Source organism: Palaemon carinicauda, chromosome 39, assembly GCF_036898095.1.
Source record: "Palaemon carinicauda isolate YSFRI2023 chromosome 39, ASM3689809v2, whole genome shotgun sequence".
Classification (NCBI taxonomy): Eukaryota; Metazoa; Arthropoda; class Malacostraca; order Decapoda; family Palaemonidae; genus Palaemon; species Palaemon carinicauda.
Genome location: NC_090763.1, coordinates 11,022,333 through 11,040,615, shown reverse-complemented (window position 1 = coordinate 11,040,615; position 18,283 = coordinate 11,022,333). Strand labels below are relative to the sequence as shown.

Sequence of the window (18,283 nt, the reverse complement as noted above, 5' to 3'; positions counted from 1 at the left end):
GCTTGCCTTTTATTACTATTTCTAGCACGCTCTGCTACTTCTCGCACCTATCCTATCACTTAGAGCTTTCTTCATTCTATCCATCCACCCAAACATTGGCCTTTCTTTTGTACTTCTCCCATCAACTCTTGCATTGATCACATTCTTAAGCAGACAGCCATTTTCCATTCTCGACATGGCCAAACCACCTCAACACAGCCACTCTAGTTGCTAAATCATTTGTTACACCCGTTCTCACCTTCGTTAGTTCATTCCTAACGTGATTTTCCTCATTCTTGTCTTCCTGGGGCTGAACTAACTAGTTTAGCTTTTTGATCTTGTGAAATTAAAGATCTTGATGCTTTGGAGGTGTAGACCCAAATAGTATTTTCTCTTTATTATAGTAATCACTGCAGATTTCTTAGCCATAGCCAAAGTTATTTTGCGCAAATTTAGCAAGAGCAGTAGCTTTTAGAACTTGAGGGAGAATGGTAATGTTACTGCACTATGTAAATGTTTGTGGTAGCTCGTCAGATTACTGCCCAATTTCCATAACTCCCTTATCTCTCAAACATCTTTTGGCAAAACATCTTAATAGGTTTGCTGAAGGTAGTCTACTGTTGCCTAGTTTGCAATTTGATTTTTGTAAAGGCCTTGGAGCTTGTAATGCCCTTCTTACAGTCTCCAATACTATACAGAAATCCCTTGATTGTGGTCGGGAAGTTTTTATGATAGGCTTTTTAGTACTGCCTTTGAGTGTTGTGTCCCTTGTTTTCAAACTCAGTTGGGAGTGGGTGGGTCTTAGCATATAATTATTAAATTTTGATGGATCATAAAGATTTGTTGATGGGCACCATAGTGAGTATAGGAATATATTTGGTGTTTCTCATGGTAGTTTTTGGTCCTTTACTTCTCATATTATATGCACAAGACACGTGGTTTGGCCTAGAAAGTTTATTTCACCTACAGATGATGCTACTATCCACCGCCTGAATGTAGATCTGGGGTTACTGAATCCCTTAATAGAATATCTAGCAAAAATCAGTGTTGTAAATTATGGGGCATGAAGTTGATTCCTAACAGAACTCTGTATGATTGTAAGTAGTTAAAGGACAGTGGCTCTGCAACATCCAGATCTCAGCCTTTATAATGTTTATTTAACTGTGCATGACTTAAGATTTCAGGCGTTATTCTCATCGGCAAATTTTCTCTTGAGAAACATCGGGTCTGTCTTCAATTTCACAAAAATTGCTTGAGATTATCTTGTGATATTTGGTGATCAATCTATTTTGAAGGGTTTTAATTCTTTTATTCTACCTTTTGAGTATTTTTCTGTCTGGTCTTCAGCTGCTGATTTTTCTTAATTTGTTGGACAGGACCTTAAGTGTGTTGACTTTCTTATTCCTGATTTAGCTATTAATCTCTGGCTTTGTTGTTCAGAACATTAGTTCGTTATGCATGTTGCATAAGATATTATCATTCTGACCATCCTTTACATTCTGAACTAACCAGGCAGTTCCATCTTGTTCTAAATACTAGGCATATTACTGTACCAGGTCTTTTCAGTCATGAGGCTCAGTACTGCAGTGTTTAGATGTTTTATTCCAGCTGTGACAAAGTTGTGGAATGATCTTCCTTATCGAGTAGTTGAATCGAGGTGACATAAGTCTTTTTATAGTTTATATATAAAATACATGCTTTAATGTTTGACATGTTTAATTGTTTATTACATCTGTTTATTTAATTTTCCTTAACTCACTGGGCTATTTTTTGCTGTTTGGAACCCTTTCGGTTAAAAAATCTTGCTTTTCCAGCTAGGGTTGTAGCTTAGCTAGTATTAACCTTATCTACCAGATACAACAGGCATACTCGCTTCATTTCAAATAAATTAAATTTGTCACTTTCATTCCCCACAACATGGATACATAAATCAGTTGATACAATCACTTTCTCATGCAGAATTTACATTCCCAACCCAATATTCTTTACCACTCCCTTCACTGCCCCCAACACTTTACACCCTTCATTCACATTGACGTACATCTGCTTCCACTCGACCATTTGCAGCAGTAACAGACCCCAAGAACTTAAACTTTTATACTCAAAGTAACTCCATTTAACATATTCAACCTAGCATAACCCTCCCTTCTAGTGCATCTTGTAATCTTACTTCTACCCATGTTAATTCAAGAAATAATCGCACATCGTGCCAACCTCTCGCTAATAGACTTAGCTTAGTCCACAACCAATACAATATCAACAAACCACAACTGATTTTCCTCCCACTCATTACTCTAGTCTGTTTCAATCCTTGATTAAGCACTCGCAGTCACCTCAACACCACCAACAAATTTAACCATAGCAACATCATACATTCTTGACTTGCTCCCTTCTAACTAGAAACCACTCACTCGCTTCATTTCCTATACTAACACATTTTGCTGTCTATGTTTACACTCTTCACTGCTTGAAACAATCTTCTACCAATTCCAAAAACCTAATCACATTCCACATTGCCTCCCTATAAACACTCTAAGCTTTCTCCACATCCATAAAACGGATTTTGAGCGAAGCGAAAAATCTATTTTTGGGTGAGATAGCCATGGCGTCCTGATGGAAGGATACTATTTGGTAGCTTCCTTGGGTAATCACTACTAGGATTTTCCCAGAGAATTAAACCACAGGTTATCACAGAATTCTAACTTCTGGAGCGAGTATCCTAAGGGTTTCCCCTTAAGACATCGTGTATCAACAGGGGACACGCATGTATTAACGTGCCACATAGCTATCTACACCCCATATAGAGTTAACGCTTCAATATGGCGGACAGAGAGCGGCTGGGAGCTGGGCCGCAGCCAATCTAGATGTGGCGATATCGGTACTCGCGATGTAAACAGACGGACGCCATTGCTTTTGATGACGTCACGTCCGTCCTCATCCGTAAGTCTGGAGCTCGCTCATCACCATGATACAGCGGCGCAGGGCGGGACCTGATAACAGACAGGGCGGGTCCATCAGGACGCCATGGCTATCTCACCCAAAAATAGATTTTTCGCTTCGCTCAAAATCCGTTTTTTGGGCTCAAGCCATGGCGTCCTGATGGAAGAGTACCAGAGAATTAGTGTATCGTGGTAGACTTTTTCCCCTTTATTAGTGAGTGCTAAAACATTGAGCCGAAAGCATAGTGGTCTATACTAGAGCTACCGTGAGGCAGTTGCCTTCCTGCCCCCCTGGCATGGAAGTCCCCACGGGCTATGCCGAGATCAAAGTGGTCATGGGAAGGCTATTCATATAGGCTGAAGGAACAATGAGATCCAGAAGATAAGTCAGAGCGTATTTGGTATTCGCGTCGAAACAAACTTGAAGAAGTGGTGGTTGTACACTTCGTGCATGGAGTTGACTCATCTTCATAACTGAGTAAGTATTCGCTAAGGAAACTTACTTGCTCTATATAAATAAATGCCCGGAGTAAATCCTGGCATTTTCCTTAACCAAGAATAAAGGGTAATAAAACTATGACAATTAGTATATTTCATAGTAAGAAAGGAGCAAGGGAGACGCACAAGTAATAAAATAGACATTTTATTAGATAATTGCAGGTAAATCAATACATGTCATGCAATAAATAGTAAAAAACATTTACATTGATAAAAATGTACATAGTCATAAAGGCATGCTCTTGAGTCTGAAAGGGAAGAATCAAGTATTAGTAGGCACTCGTTCTACGGAACGTTAGTCTTTATGTAACACACGTCATGCACGTGGCATGTAGCACTCATGTGGTAATCTACTATGACATTTCACCTGAGGTAAGAACAGTTAAAGAAAGCACAAGGTGGTTTCTGCTTCACTACGTATCACTTGAGGGTCAACATAGGCACCCGACGAGTTAGTCCCTAATAACTCTGTTCTAAGCAGAGTTCAGAGCAGGTTTCATAACACTACCTGCGGCTACCACAAAATGTTTCACTTCGTGCACTTGTTTCGCATAATGTTTAAAGAAAACACGCGAGGATTTCCAGCCTGTATAGTTCTTGAGGCTTTCGAAATCCATACTCTGAAAGAAATTCAGAGACGAAGCGACTTTCCTAGGATCATGACCAGCGGGTGTACTGTCTGGATCCGCTCTGCGAATGAAGTAGGTGATTTTAGCTCTCCATTGTTTCTGTGACAGGTCGCTGCCCGATGTTTCTCCTTTGAAGAGTTGGCCTCCACCAAAGTTTGAAGTTCTATGAAGATAGACCTTAAGGCTCTCTACTGGACATAGAGAGGCATCTTCCTTCAAGGGGCATATCCTCCACGGGCCCCATCGTTTGGTAGGTAATTCGTTCTTTGCGAGAAACGTCGGATCAGGGAAGAGGGAGAGGTCTCCTGAATCGTTGAAAACGATATGTCCCTCTTCTCTAGATAGTGCCACTATTTCGCTGACTCGGGCTCCCGAAGCTAGAGCGAAGAGAAATATAACTTTCTGAGTCAGGTCCTTAAGAGGGCATGAATCATTGTCCAAGTTGGAGGCGAAGTGGAGAACTTTGTCTAGAGACCAAGTGATTGGTTTCGGAGGGGGTGCCGGTCGTAAACGGGCACAGGCCTTCGGTAGTTTGTTGAAGATGTCGCTAGACAGATCTATTTGGAAGGCGTATGACAAAGGTCTAGTCAAGGCCGATTTGCAAGTAGAAATCGTGTTGGCTGCCAAGCCTTGTCCATGAAGGTGAATGAAGAAGGACATGCAAAAATCTATGGTGATTTTCGAGGGGTTCTTTGCCTTGACGAAGGAGACCCATTTCCTCCAAGACAATTCGTATTGCCTTCTCGTGGATTCGGTCTTGTATTCCTCGAGGAAGTCTAGACTCTCCTTCGAAATCCCAAACCTTTTCTTAGCGGCTAGGGTGAGAAAATCATGAGATGAAGGTCCTTGATTTTCGATGATGAAGCGAAGACAGTCGACTTCTGTATTTGCTGGGAGAGAACTGGGTCCGGGAGGGGGATCAGCGTTGGCTGCATCTCCAGGATCAAGGGGTACCAGTTGCTGCGGGGCCACTTGGGAGCCACTAGAGCTGCTGTCCCTTTGAAGGTTCTCAATTTGGAGAGGACTTTCAGCAGAAGATTGGTGGGAGGGAACAGGTAAATCTTGGCCCATCTGTTCCAATCCAAGGTCATGGCGTCCACCGCTTCCGCTTTGGGGTCCTCGTACGGGGCTACATATCGAGGAAGTTGATGGTTGTCGCTCGTTGCGAAGAGGTCGATCTGGAGTTCTGGGACTCGGTGAGAGATGAAGGAGAATGATCTTGCGTCTAGAGACCATTCCGACTCTATCGGGTTTGTCCGAGATAGAGCGTCCGCTGTCACATTGCGGAATCCTTGTAGGTGAACTGCAGACAGGTGCCATTTCTTCCTTTCTGCCAGACGGAAGATTGTCAGGAGCACCTGATTTATCTTGGGCGATCTTGAGCCCTGGCGATTGAGACAACGCACTACCACAGAGCTGTCCAGGGTCAGGCGAATGTGTATCGACGGGGGCGGGGAGAGTTTCTTCAGCGTCAGAAGAACCGCCATGGCCTCCAAGATGTTGATGTGAAACGTCTTGAATAGGGGAGACCAAGTGCCTTGAGCCTGTTTTTGGTGGGAGTGACCTCCCCAACCCTCCAACGAAGCGTCCGTATGGATGTTGGAGAGATGGAGGTGGGTGTTGGAGAGGAAGGGACCTTTTTAGGGCCCTCGCTTCTGACCACGGCTTTAGAAGAAGTCGAAGTCTGCTTGGGAGCCGTCTCTTTAGGTCTCTTCGAGAGATGGATGCGGAACGTCTCCAGACTCCCGCTGCATCCTTTAGCTGTGCACGAAGCACTGGGTTTGTGATCGAGGCGAACTGTAGAGAGCCTAGAACTTGTTCCTGCTGGCGTCTTGAGATCCGTTTGGATTTTAACAGTCGCTTGACAGACCCTGCTATTTCCTTCCTTTTCTTTGCTGGAATGGAAAGGCGGTGTGACTGAAGATTCCAGTGGATGCCTAACCATTGGAACTTCTGAGCTGGAGATAGGCGAGACTTTTTCGCGTTTATCTGGAATCCCAGGTGTTCGAGAAACTGGGTAACTTTTCTGCAGGATTCTATAAAATCCTCGGGCGAGGGCGCCCACACTAGCCAGTCGTCGAGGTAGGCCATCACCTGGACGTTTCGGATGAGGAGCTGTTGTACTACTGCGTCCGCTAGCTTTGTGAATATCCGAGGGGCCACGTTGAGTCCGAAGGGCATGGCCCGGAAGGCATAGCTTTTCCGTTGGAGTCGGAATCCTAGGTAGGAGGAAGCGTGATGGTTCATTGGTATGTGCCAGTATGCGTCCGCCAGGTCTATCGAGACCGTGAAAGACCCTCGAGGCAGGAGGGTTCTGATCTGTTGAAGAGTCAGCATCTTGAACTTGTTGTTCGATATGAATACGTTGAGGGGGGATAAGTCCAGAATGACTCTGAGTCTGTCTGAGTCTTTCTTGGGGACACAAAACAGTCTCCCTTGGAACCTTGTGGACTTCACCCTTCTTATCACCTTCTTGTTCAAGAGGTCTAGCACATATTCTTCCAGGAGGGGGGTTGAACGTTGGAAGAATTGCTGGAAGGTTGGGGGTGGTTGCGCCCAGCTCCAGCCCAGACCTTTCTTGATGATGCTGTGTGCCCAGGAGTCGAAGGTCCAACGATCCTGGAAGTGGCGGAGTCTTCCTCCCACCGGAAGCACTTCATTGCTTCTGGGGTCCCGAGGACTTGCTGCCTCGGCCGCTAGCTCCCTGTCCTCCTCTGCCTCTGGAGGGCCGGCGAGAGGAATCTCTGCCGGAACCCCTGCCTGAGCTTCTACCTTTGGGACGAAAGGTAGTGGAGTGCTGCTCGAAGGCGGGGTTGAAGGCCGGTGATGAGGACAAAACCGGCTGTGGGACCAACTGAAAGGTCTGTGGCGGCTGAGCGGCCACTTGGGGAGTAGCGGGTGCCGGAAACTGACGTCTGTGCTGACGTTGCTGGGGTCTATGCTTCGACTGCTTCCTCTTAGGCTGAGGACCGTCATCCTGAGAGGGCTTTCTCTTCCTAGACATGCCCCATTTGTTGAGAAGGTTCCTGTTCTCAGATGCGGCCTTGTCTGTGATCTCTTTCACTAGATCAGACGGGAAGAGGTACTTGCCCCAGATGTTGGAGGAAATCAGTTTCCGGGGTTCGTGTCTGACAGTGGCACTGGAGAACACGAATTCTCTGCAGGCTCTACGAGCTCGCATGAAGTGGTACAGATCCTTGACTAAGGTTGCCATATGAGATTTGGCAAGGACCATGTAATGGTCAGGGACTCTGGTGTCGCCAGCCATTACGTCCATCTGGACCTGGAGAGTGAGAGATGCTGCCAGCCTCTCCTTCGTTTCCTGTTCCCTACGAAGGAGGTGATCGTTTAGCTTGGGGAGGTCCTCATTAAACTGACGTCCAGCAACGTCAGGATCTAGTTTGCCCACCACGAAGGTGTGTTGCACATCCTTCCAGTGTTTGGTGTCGGGCGGGGTGACTGCGGAGAAAGGTCTGCCTTCCTCCAATGCAGGGCAGGATTTCCCTTCTTCTACAGCCTTAAAGCAGGCAGCGAAGGCCTTTTCCGTGAAGGGTATCACCACTTCATCGGGCGCAATGTAGGTGGGGTACTTCTTGCTCAGAGCCGGAAGTCCAGAGCAGGTAAAGCCTCTGCTCTTAAGCGCTTTGGCAAGCATAGCCTGGGCCTTCGAGAGATCGAACACTATTTTCTCCTTTGGTTCGGTCTCTTCCTTTGAGGATGGTTCTGAACGTAGACGGACGTAACAGTCCGGATACGCCTCAAAGCGGGGGAAGAACTCTACTTCTTCCAGGGGTATGGAACCGATCTTATCGCTGACGAAGATCTTGTCGTCAGCGATGACCATATGCTCGGCGAATCGCCACGGATTGTTGCTCGAGCATGCGGGGAGGTCCTTGATGGAGATTTTGCGAGATTCCTTGGAACCTCCCATCGACCGAATGATCTGTTGAGTTTCTTGGAGCTTCTGCTCCATCACGGATTCAATGAGCCGAATCATATCCTGTGCCGTAGGTAGAGGAGTCGTGGTGGAGGACGTAGACGGGAGAGACACTTCCGTCGGTGTAGGAGTAGAAGGGGGGATGGAGGGAGGGGCATCCTCCTTATCGGACTCGGTATACACTACCCGGTCCTCTTCTTCATCATCCTCCCCTTCACCCTGGGCCATAAGGGTTTTCTCGGTGTCCTCCGAGATCTGACATGCGTTCATCATGTTCTGAATCCAGGTGACAATCATTCATGGACTGAGCCATGACAACATCAGGTTCCACTGTAATCTGGACTACGGGGATCTGTTCGACTGGGACCACTGAGTCTGGAGAGGCCTTTGGGAACAGCAAAGACCTCATTTCTTCTGTAGCTAGGTATGGTCCAGTGGCGTTCTTCTGAAAGCCACGTACCCACTTGCGTAGGTTGTCCCGAGCAGTGTCCCGAATCTCCGCTGAGGGAGAATCATAGAATGCTTTCTGTAAGCATTCTTGGCAGACCGAACAGGTGGTGGGGCCCCAGTACTTGAGATCCCCTCTTGTGAGCACAAGGGGCGTGCGTCCTACACGCCGTGTGTCCATAGAAGTGTGGCCGACGGACCGCGCAGAAGTCGTGGTCACACATGACGTACTCCTCCTGTAAAAGAAAGAGACGATGAGTATTGTAGAGTCATAATATGGCTCGTATATAAAGTTAATTATTAACAAGTTAATAACTTAAATTAATTGTGATGCACAGAAGGGTGAGTGAAAGGAGACAGACGCATGCCTCGTGTAACCCGCCCGGCTGGTTGCCGTAGCATCGGACAGTCCCAGGTGGCCGTAGGCCTCCATGGAAGGTGTCTTGATAATGGGAATTCCATCTAGAATAACCATATTATAGACTAGGCTTGAAATCTTATCAAGAATGTCTGGGGATCATGAGATCCTAGTAAGGTTCCGGCAACCAGACGTGCCAATTACACGTAGCGTGCTGGAAAGATGAAACACGCAAGAAGACAGAGTGAAAACTGAACAAAATGTACGATTCCGTACCAGTTTGTCTGCGTTAACAAGCCGTCTAGGTGCGGTTTTTAGGAGCTATCGCTAGTAAAGATAGCTGAGAGAAGGGGTGCAAGGCATCTTGCCGCCTCCGGACGGGTCCGGCATACCCCCGGCACGCCGGAAGCCGCTCGAGCAAAGTTTCTGGCATTCAAGAATGATCATTCTATGGTCAAAAGAAGCCAGGGTGGCGGCAGCCGGTAGCGGCGGCCGCCGGCAAGGAGCGGCGGTTCCGGCAGCCGGAGGCAGTCGGAGGGTGACGGGTAAGGATAAAGGAGCATAGCCGGGGCCGGGGGCCGGCTGCTAGTGCCGGCACTCCGGGAGGGGTCGGCAGTGTGCCGAGGCTATGAGGGAATGGAGAGGCCACGGCGGTAAGCCGGCGGCCGGCGGCGATCCCCCGGCACTCGGGGGAAGGCGGCAAGGATAAGGAAGTCACCCGTAGCGGCGGTAATGCCGGGGTAGAGGCGGCAAGGGACAAGCACCAAAGATGGAGGTGGGATGGCAAGGCTGTACTAGCCTAGTCAAGACACCTCTGGAAAAGGTACCACCATGATAGAGGTGAATCTATCATCCTAAGCAGGGGCCGCAAGGGCCGGGGGCTAAGGCAGTCCAAGAGAGGACAGGGTGTACCCAAAGAAGGGGTGGAGACTCTTCATGTCGACCAAATGATAACTGACTCCATAGCACTATGGAGGGTATGTATCAGAGCGGACAACGCTGGGAGCACCACGGGGTCCAGCACTCCAGCCTAGGGTGGAGTGTAGGACAGGGGACATATGAAGCCTAACCTACTGGTAGGTTAGGCTAGGCAAGAGATAGGTTGGGGGGGGGAAAGGGTCTTCTTATAAGAAAGGATGGGTTATGCACCAGAGCGGCCACCTAGGAAGGGAGATGCTCACCCTAACCTATAGTAGGTGGACCAACTGAAAAACGGTGCACGCGTATATTTCAGCAAGGTACATAAACCAGCCCTCCCAACCTAACCTGGATTAGGGTTGTTAGACCCTAATCAAGGAAGGGAGAAGACGTATCGCAAGGAAAAGGTCAAGGACCGATTCAGCTTAAAGGAGGTGATCCTACCTTTAAGGTCCGCAACACTAAGGGAGGGTCATTCCCTTAGGTGGGGAGGCGATACAGTACTCTGAGGAGTCTTGTCCTATCACATGTAATAGGGTACAAGATTACCAGAGGGAAGCCCTAGGGCTAGGGATGAAGAGAGCATATAGGGGTCCTATCATAAGGTTAGGTTAGCAAGGCACTCAAGATAACCTACCCCCTATATGGTCCCTGAAGGCGAAAAACACTTGCATCACTGTCAATGGTATTGTAAAATAATGCCAAAATCTTCATAACTAACACTAGGATCACTGAAATATCATGCATTAACACTGGTATAGGCTCACTGGCCTAGGGGCTAATCAAAGCCTACTGGTATGGGGTCAGCGAAGACCCTAACTAATGCGTCAAAAACACGATATAAAGTTCCTAGCTATGAAGACTAAATAACTAATAGCGCTGATTAGTAATTTATATACCGGTAAGGCTGTTGCGGCTAACTAAATAAGGCATGCAAGCAACAGCAGCGTCACAAAATGGCGCTGACCGGTCTGGCAAAGCTCTGCCACAATTATGCAAAAATCTCGAAAAGTAAGATTTACTTTACGGTCAGAGCTTATTTAAACAATACTTTAACCTTTGTACTCAACTTTCCAGAAGAAGGTGAATTTGATGATTTGAGACACTATAACATTATTCTGATCATGGGATGCTAAGTTACTCCTGTCGGTCCCTTGATTTTTATCCTTGTGATTTACTCGGTCAGTGACAACTTCATTTCTTTGACTTTTTTTTTTTTTTCTCACTAATGTAAATCCATCCTCCTTATAATTACTGTTTTCACATCCTTCACTGTCTTCAATTTCACACTTGGATGACTGAAGGCTACCATTTTCAAAGTCCTATGTTTCCCTCTTTACATCACTGGTGGCCACTGGCTTGTCAGTTGATAGCTGGTAGGCTAAGGAGCTTGGCTGCGAACGTCTGCCAATGTCAGATGTCATAACATGAGTGCGGTGTAGTGGAGGGTTAATGCAAAAGCCTGAATAACTAGCTTTCTCAGAGTGGGTAAATCTTTGTTTTGGGCCAAGTGGGGAAAAAAAAATTTGGAAGAGAAGTGAAGAGAAGTGCCTCCATCTGAAATGTCTGGTGTTTAATACCCTTGCTCTCACACTCCTGGCCTCGAAGATGATGATGTAGTAATTTTCATTCATCAAGGTTCACTATCTTTTGCGTAACACCACCACCCTCTCCTCCAGCCCATGGACCAGAAAGAGATTTCAAACTTTAAGTGGCTCTAAACAAAATCTCGCTCACTGATGGCACCAACCTCACTGCTTGAATTTTGGAGGGACGATTTTGATTTTGATATGCCTCGCTCATCAGTAGAGCTTGGTGTGAGGTTCAAGGCATACCTTGAACTCTTTGTGGAAGAAGCTGTGGCCTGATGCAGTCTGCAAACAAGATTGAGTTATGTAAGCCAAGCTAAAGCTGGAAGTCTCAGGACGACATAATCAGCTGCTTTAGGAGCACCGAGGAACCTACAATGGACGAGGTGAAGGAGTTGGAGGCCTTGCTACCGAGTCATTCAGAAATGGCTCTCTAGCGGCGTGAGGATAACACGCTGAAAATAGCAGAAATTACGGAGGGCCCAGCTGCCTATCCCAAAATGGCGGCTCTTGCAGAAAAGACACCAAGAAAAGGTTTACACAGGTCGTTGTCTTGAGCAGTTTAATGACGTTTGAGTCATATCACACATTTTGAGAAGCAAGAAGAAACAAGCTTCCATGGATGGTTATTTATTAAAGAGGCTTTCGATACTAGTAGACAAAGATGAAATTGAAAGTGATCCAAATATAAGTGGCAGTGATGAAAAAATAACTTGAAGATACAAAATGTAAACTTAAAAAAAAATTTGTTAGAAAAAGGCAAAAATAAATTAGTTTATCATAAAGATAAATTTTAAAATTTTCTGCCATTTATTGATATCTTTTGTAAAGTTTAGAATTTTTCTACCACTAGGTCATGTTTTGTGCATTTTGTCGTCTTCATCTGCCGTCCTGCCATTTCACTCTTGGACATTGCCTCACTCCAAAGGTAAGGTTCCACCTTTTTGTTACTGTATTTTCAATTTATTATTGCATTTCTGTAGTTCTAATTAAACATTTAATTTACAGATTATATGATTCTAAATGGTTGTATTTCATATTGTTTAATGGAATTTAGCCTTATTATAAAAATTTAATGTATTTTTGTAGGGTATGGAACATTAGGCTATTCACATGTAAGACGACGACTATTAGAAAAAACACTGTACGAAAGCCACTACAAAACCATTTCATTTTTTGTGAGGCATTCTGTACTATAAGATAGAAATTTTCATTATTAATTTTTTGGTGACTAATGAACCTGGGAAGGATCATTTTAAGCTTATATAACTTCCTTTTTCTTGTAGGAACAGTTCAGTTAAAAAAATAGATTTACCAAGGATATTTTGCATGAAATTTCTATCAACAAGTAGTAGGTGTCGGTGGGGTAGTCCAACTGTGTTCTCTAGGGCCTGTCACGGCCCTCCCCTTTGATGAAGGGATTATCTAAATGGAAGACAGCCTGTGAATAGTGGTTTTCACACGCCCGCTGTTGTATACACGACACCCACAAGGTGATCGCGCGAGGGTAGTAACCTCTGCATTCCATGCTTTTATCTTTCTCTAGTATATTTGGAAGATTTATATTAGAAAAGTGTAAAGAAGGACTTCTTTCACTGGGCGTCACAAGTCTCTTCCCAGAAATAGATTTTTCCTTCGTCAAAATCCCTTTTTTGCAATTCTACATCAAATAGCTATCCTGTAGATGAAGTACTATATAAATCTCTTTACTTTAAGAGTGTTAGATTTTATATTAGTATGGCACAGATTTGCTGTAAGATATGCATAGCATAAAATTAATTGCATTAGTATGGACAAGAAAAAATTAAAACCAGTTAAAAATATGGAGTATGAAGTGCAAGTTAAGGCTTTGGTCTAGGTTAATATTTTTATTAGGGGAAGAAAATTTTACATTGAGCCACAAGATGGCCGGATGGTAAGGTATATGACTATGGAAATGTGGAAACTTATTGCAGCAATGGAAAGACTCGATTAGCACCTATCCATAGTTACACACGCACTAAGTGTCCAGTCTGTTTCAGCTTTTGAGATTCGAGAGGAGATTATGGAACCAGGAAGGAAGCATGCTGGTACCTTTTTGAGTTATTCATTACCAGAATTTATTGCAGTGTTTTGGCTGGGCATTGAAACTTTCAAGTTCAACGTTAGTATTTTACATTAGTTGCTAGTAAGATAGCTATCTATTGTGGTTATTAGGTGTTGTCGAAATCTGTAGCGATACTAGAACAATTTTTGTCAGCTTAGTGTCTGATAGTTCTTTTGATATACTTCATATTTTTTTTATACTGTGGCCGGCAGGATATTAAAGACCTACAATATCAACTTCAAGTTATAACTCCAGCTACCTCGCTTGACGAGATTACCATGAGTCCCGACTAGTTTCGTAATATTTCTTCAGAGGACTGATTTATTGAACAAGGTTTCTTTAAGTTTTATCTCTAGTGGTTCGCAGTACTCTAGAAATAGAATTAAATTTCTTGACTAATAAAAAAAATTTGCCATAAATATAAAACAATTTAGAAAGGCAACTAGCTCACTCTTTTCCATACATGTATCCTCTCTGTTTCCATTTTGTGCCACCCTTCTCCAAACATTAGTTAACTACCCCATGTTACATAGGCAAATGGAGCGTTCTTTTGATGTGCATGCATTTTTAAATACTGAAGTTCACTGCACCCATGTAACTTCATGCTATTTCTAAAGCTGAATGAGCATTTCAATAGGGATTTTAATTCAATGTGCGACATCTAGTTGTGGTTTAAAACTTTTAAAATGTGATATATGCTAAAGATTGTCATGTTCTTGAAGTAAACACTTGATGAGTGACTGAAGTATAAATGTGAACTCTTATAATTAATGTAATTCCTTTTTTCTAGCAATGGAAAGAAAATGGCTTCATCGTGACCCTTGGAGGGAGGAGAAAAGCTTTCTCAGGAGGAGGCAACCAACCGGATTTTCTATGAAAGAGTAGCGTGGTATTTTTGAGATGAGGTGCGAGTTCCACAATGTTTACGCTCTTGATGTCTAACCCTCTGGTGCATTGCCCCCTTCAAACCTACTTGCTACCCTCTTCCACTTTAAAAGGAGTGTTGTTACTGTGCTTCACTTTTATAATTTAAGCATTTAGTACACAGTAGGCCATACAGTCCTGCTGGCGCTCTTCCATAACCTTGTGAACTGGTAAGAATTGTTATCTAGATTTTTAAGTTTTTTTTTGGTAATGTCAGGGCTAAAGTGATAGTTTGCATCTTAAAACTTATGATTTTCTAATATAACAACCTAAAACTCTCAATACCCCAATGTGTCGGCAGGAAAGTTGGCTGCACGGTCCCTTCATATTAGTTTTGATAAATTCTAATACTTCTGAATAACACTAGGGAATTAGCATTTATAATTGATATTTGGTATGCTTTGTATTATTGACTTCCTTGAAAGGCTTCAAAATCAGAGCAACAAACCCTGGTCAAAAATCTTTTATTATGAATATTGGTAATTGCCATAAGTCTGTTTGTATTGCAACTAAAACAGGTGAAATTATTTGAAAGTTAGATATTTTTATAGCATACTAATTCTTTTAGGTCTAAATCAAAATTGCCTTTCAAGTTTTTATAAATGTTTTTGCCAAATGTCTTAAGTACGTATATTCAAATTTTCAACACTTTAATATTATTATTATTATTATTAAATGCTAAGCTACAACCCTAGTTGGAAAAGCAGGATGCTATAAGCCCAGGGGCCCCAACAGGGAAAATAGCCCAGTGAGGAAAGGAAATAAGGAAAATAGAACATTTTAGGAATAGTAACATTAAAATAAATACTTCCCATTTAAACCATAAAAACTTCAACAGAACAAGAAGAGGAGAAACTAGGTAGAAAAGTGTGCCCAAGTGTACCCTCAAGCAAGAGAACTCTAACCCAAGGCAGTGTAAGACCATGGTACAGAGGCTATGGCACTACCCAAGAATAGAGAACAATGGTTTGATTTTGGAGTGTCCTTCTCCTAGAAGAGCTGCTTACCATAGCTAAAGAGTCTCTTCTACCCTTACCAAGAGGAAAGTAGCCACTGAACAATTACAGTGCAGTAGTTAACCCCTTGGGTGAAGAAGAATTGTCTAGTAATCACAGTGTTGTCAGGTGTATGAGGACAGAGGAGAATCTGTAAAGGATAGGCCAGACTATTCGGTGTCTGTGTAGGCAAAGGGAAAGAACCGTAACCAGAGAGAAGGGTCCTATGTAGTACTGTCTGGCCAATCAAAGGACCCCATAACTCTCTAGCGGTAGTATCTCAACGGGCGGCTGGTGCCCAGGCCAACCTACTACCTTATATAACACCAAAAATTTAGTTTTGATAACTTATACAGTTTCACATTGGTCTTGCCAGATTCTTTCAACCATGAAGATTTCCTTTACCTTTCATAAAGAATTACTTGTTGCATGGCGTTAACTCAAGGTGGTAACAGCCTTTGGCACAAATGCTTCTAGTCTTTAATTGTTTGTATACTTAAATTAAAAGGGATATACCACTTTAGAATTGACACTTCTAAGGATTTGTGATGAGTCTTGATCTGATTGCGTGGTGGTACATTTAGAGTATTAGAGATATTTTCAGCAGTTGACTTTAGGTGACTGACTGAACTTGGGAATTTAGGTTAGGTTCTTTTAAGGATGTTAAAATTTTCACTTGTAGGAACAGTGTAGTAAAGTATAAAAATTTTGCATTAATTGTATTAACAAATGGGGCTTAGCAATCTACATCAAATGGCTATCCTGTAGATTAAATTACATTATGCAGATTTTTTTCTTGATAGAATAATGCAAATCCTCTTGGATAGTACATGTAATATAAAATTACTTGCATCAGCAGGTACACTAGGAAAGAATATTTAAATCAGTTGACTGTACAGAGTACAAAGTGCGAGTTAGGTTTAAAGTTTGGTTCTGATTATTTTATAACCTAGGAAAATTTATTTCCACTAAATTTATATCTATGGTCCTGCTTGCTTGCTTTCATCTGACGGGCTAACCTATCTACATTTTCATTTCATAATACCACTTGGGAACTCTCCCCCCTACTTATGACTTGAATACCATCAGTCCCCAGTGCTAGTCCTTCAGGCCTATAATCAAACAAGTCTTGAAATTGTCATGATTTCAGTAGTAACTAATATTTGATAAACTATTTAGATATAGCTAAGGCATCTAAAAGTTCTGTATCCTTTAGATTTATCGGACCAATAAAATTTGTGCTGAAGTACCAGAGTATTGCCTTGAATAAGTTTTATCAAACTACAGTAATTTGTGCTACAAAAAGTTAAATTTGCTATAATTTCCTTAAATTAAAGCTTTGAAAAGTGAAAATTTATGCTTAAGTATATTGTACATTGAAGATGAAGCTACATTTGTAATTATGGTTTTATACTGTAACTTGCATTTGTTTATAGCAAGTTTTTTGGTAAATAGGTTATTTTAAATATTTTTAGTTGGTCCCATGAACCAACAAGCTAATAATGATGTAATGTCAAGCATAGGAGCTAATAAAGTATTTAAGAAAAAAGAAAATGCTAGTTCTACTTGTCCTTTTACTATTGATATTGTTAGCATTAATGAATATTGAATTTGTTTAAAAAAAAGACTGAGTTTTGCATTTGTAAATATCTTGAAATCTGTTATATTTTATCTTGATTATAAAGCCTATTAGTTTTAATGCAATTTGAGTTGTAATAGTCATATAAGTTGCAATGTTTATTAATGTTTATTAAAGGAATACTTGATTAGATGTACTTTGTAATTATCGAAAATGGGGCTTAACATTTTTAAAGTAATACTTAATTTAATTACTGTATGATTAAAATTACATTGTTTACCTTTTTTATTTAATGCTAATAACTATAAAGCATTGTTTTATTTGAAACATGGCACTCATGGGCAGAAAGGTTAAAGAATTTATTTGAACTTGCAGGTAAAGCATTCTTAATTTTATTACAATTTGTATGTATATAAAAGTGTGCCATTTTACTTAAAATTAGGCATGTAATTTATTATAGGCTACAATTTTTAGTTGTAGATGGTGAGGCACTAAAATTAATTCAGTTATCTAGCTTCATTATCAATACATTGAAGTTTGTAGAGGTGGGTTCTCCATTGAAAATTTAGAATATATTGTATATAATTATATTTAATATATATAATTATGAAAGTATCTTAGTTTTCTAATATAGTGATTTTATCTGTAACGTTTGAAATATAGTACACAGAATTTTAAAACATTCCAGTTAAATGAAAAAAATTAGCGAAAATGATTTAGCAAAAACCTCAACTCAGGGTCTTGCATAATCTAATAAAATCCTTTCAAGCCCAATAACTTATAGGAAATTAGATAAATTACAAAGGACAATGGAACTAGTATACTAAATCGTAAAATATGAAATTTTAAAGCCAAATAAAGATGATAGAATTATTTATACCGTAACTACACTGAAGCAATTATCCCTTCAAAAGATTGATAGAAGATTAAGTCTGTAAATAAACCTTTAAAGGACTACAATATACAATAATAATTAGATGCCAAAGTAATGTTGAAAAATTTGGTCACAGACCAAATTGTTTTTAGTTGACCGCTTCAATATGAGGTAGCGTAAATTATACATTACAATACTTTTATTAGGGTTAGTCAGTGCAAATGTAGGTTTTATTACCTGAATGCCTTGCCAGTCCAGCCATATGGCCTCACTTCTGCAAAGAGAAATTCTCTCTCTCTCTTTCTTTCTTTCTTTCTTTTTGCTGTGGGCCATATTAGATCTATAGGTGGCCTGAATATTAAAAAATTTACTCTTAACATTAGCATCCTATTACAGTTGAATGGTTGCTTAATATCCTGTCTGCTTCTACACAACTAGTATAACATTGTGTATCTGAAAAAATAAGGCTCTTGTGCAGAAAGATTAAATGATTATTCTAGGGTAAATATTCCTTTTTGGAGGGTTTGTATC

At 42.0% G+C, this 18,283-nt stretch overlaps 1 long non-coding RNA gene across 3 annotated transcripts in view; it reads left to right on the top strand.

The window, feature by feature from the left end:
* The window catches only part of LOC137631000 (uncharacterized), a 33,496-nt gene extending 16,643 nt beyond the window's left edge, over window positions 1–16,853 (top strand). For 2 of the 3 annotated variants that reach the window (XR_011041834.1, XR_011041835.1), the window contains exons 2-3: window positions 12,148–12,222; window positions 14,171–14,954. This is a non-coding gene — a long non-coding RNA (uncharacterized lncRNA). Of the gene's footprint in view, window positions 1–12,147; window positions 12,223–14,170; window positions 14,955–15,675 lie in introns of those variants that run through there. The other variant, XR_011041833.1, reaches the window with a different exon arrangement.
* The last annotated feature ends 1,430 nt before the right edge of the window (window positions 16,854–18,283 follow it).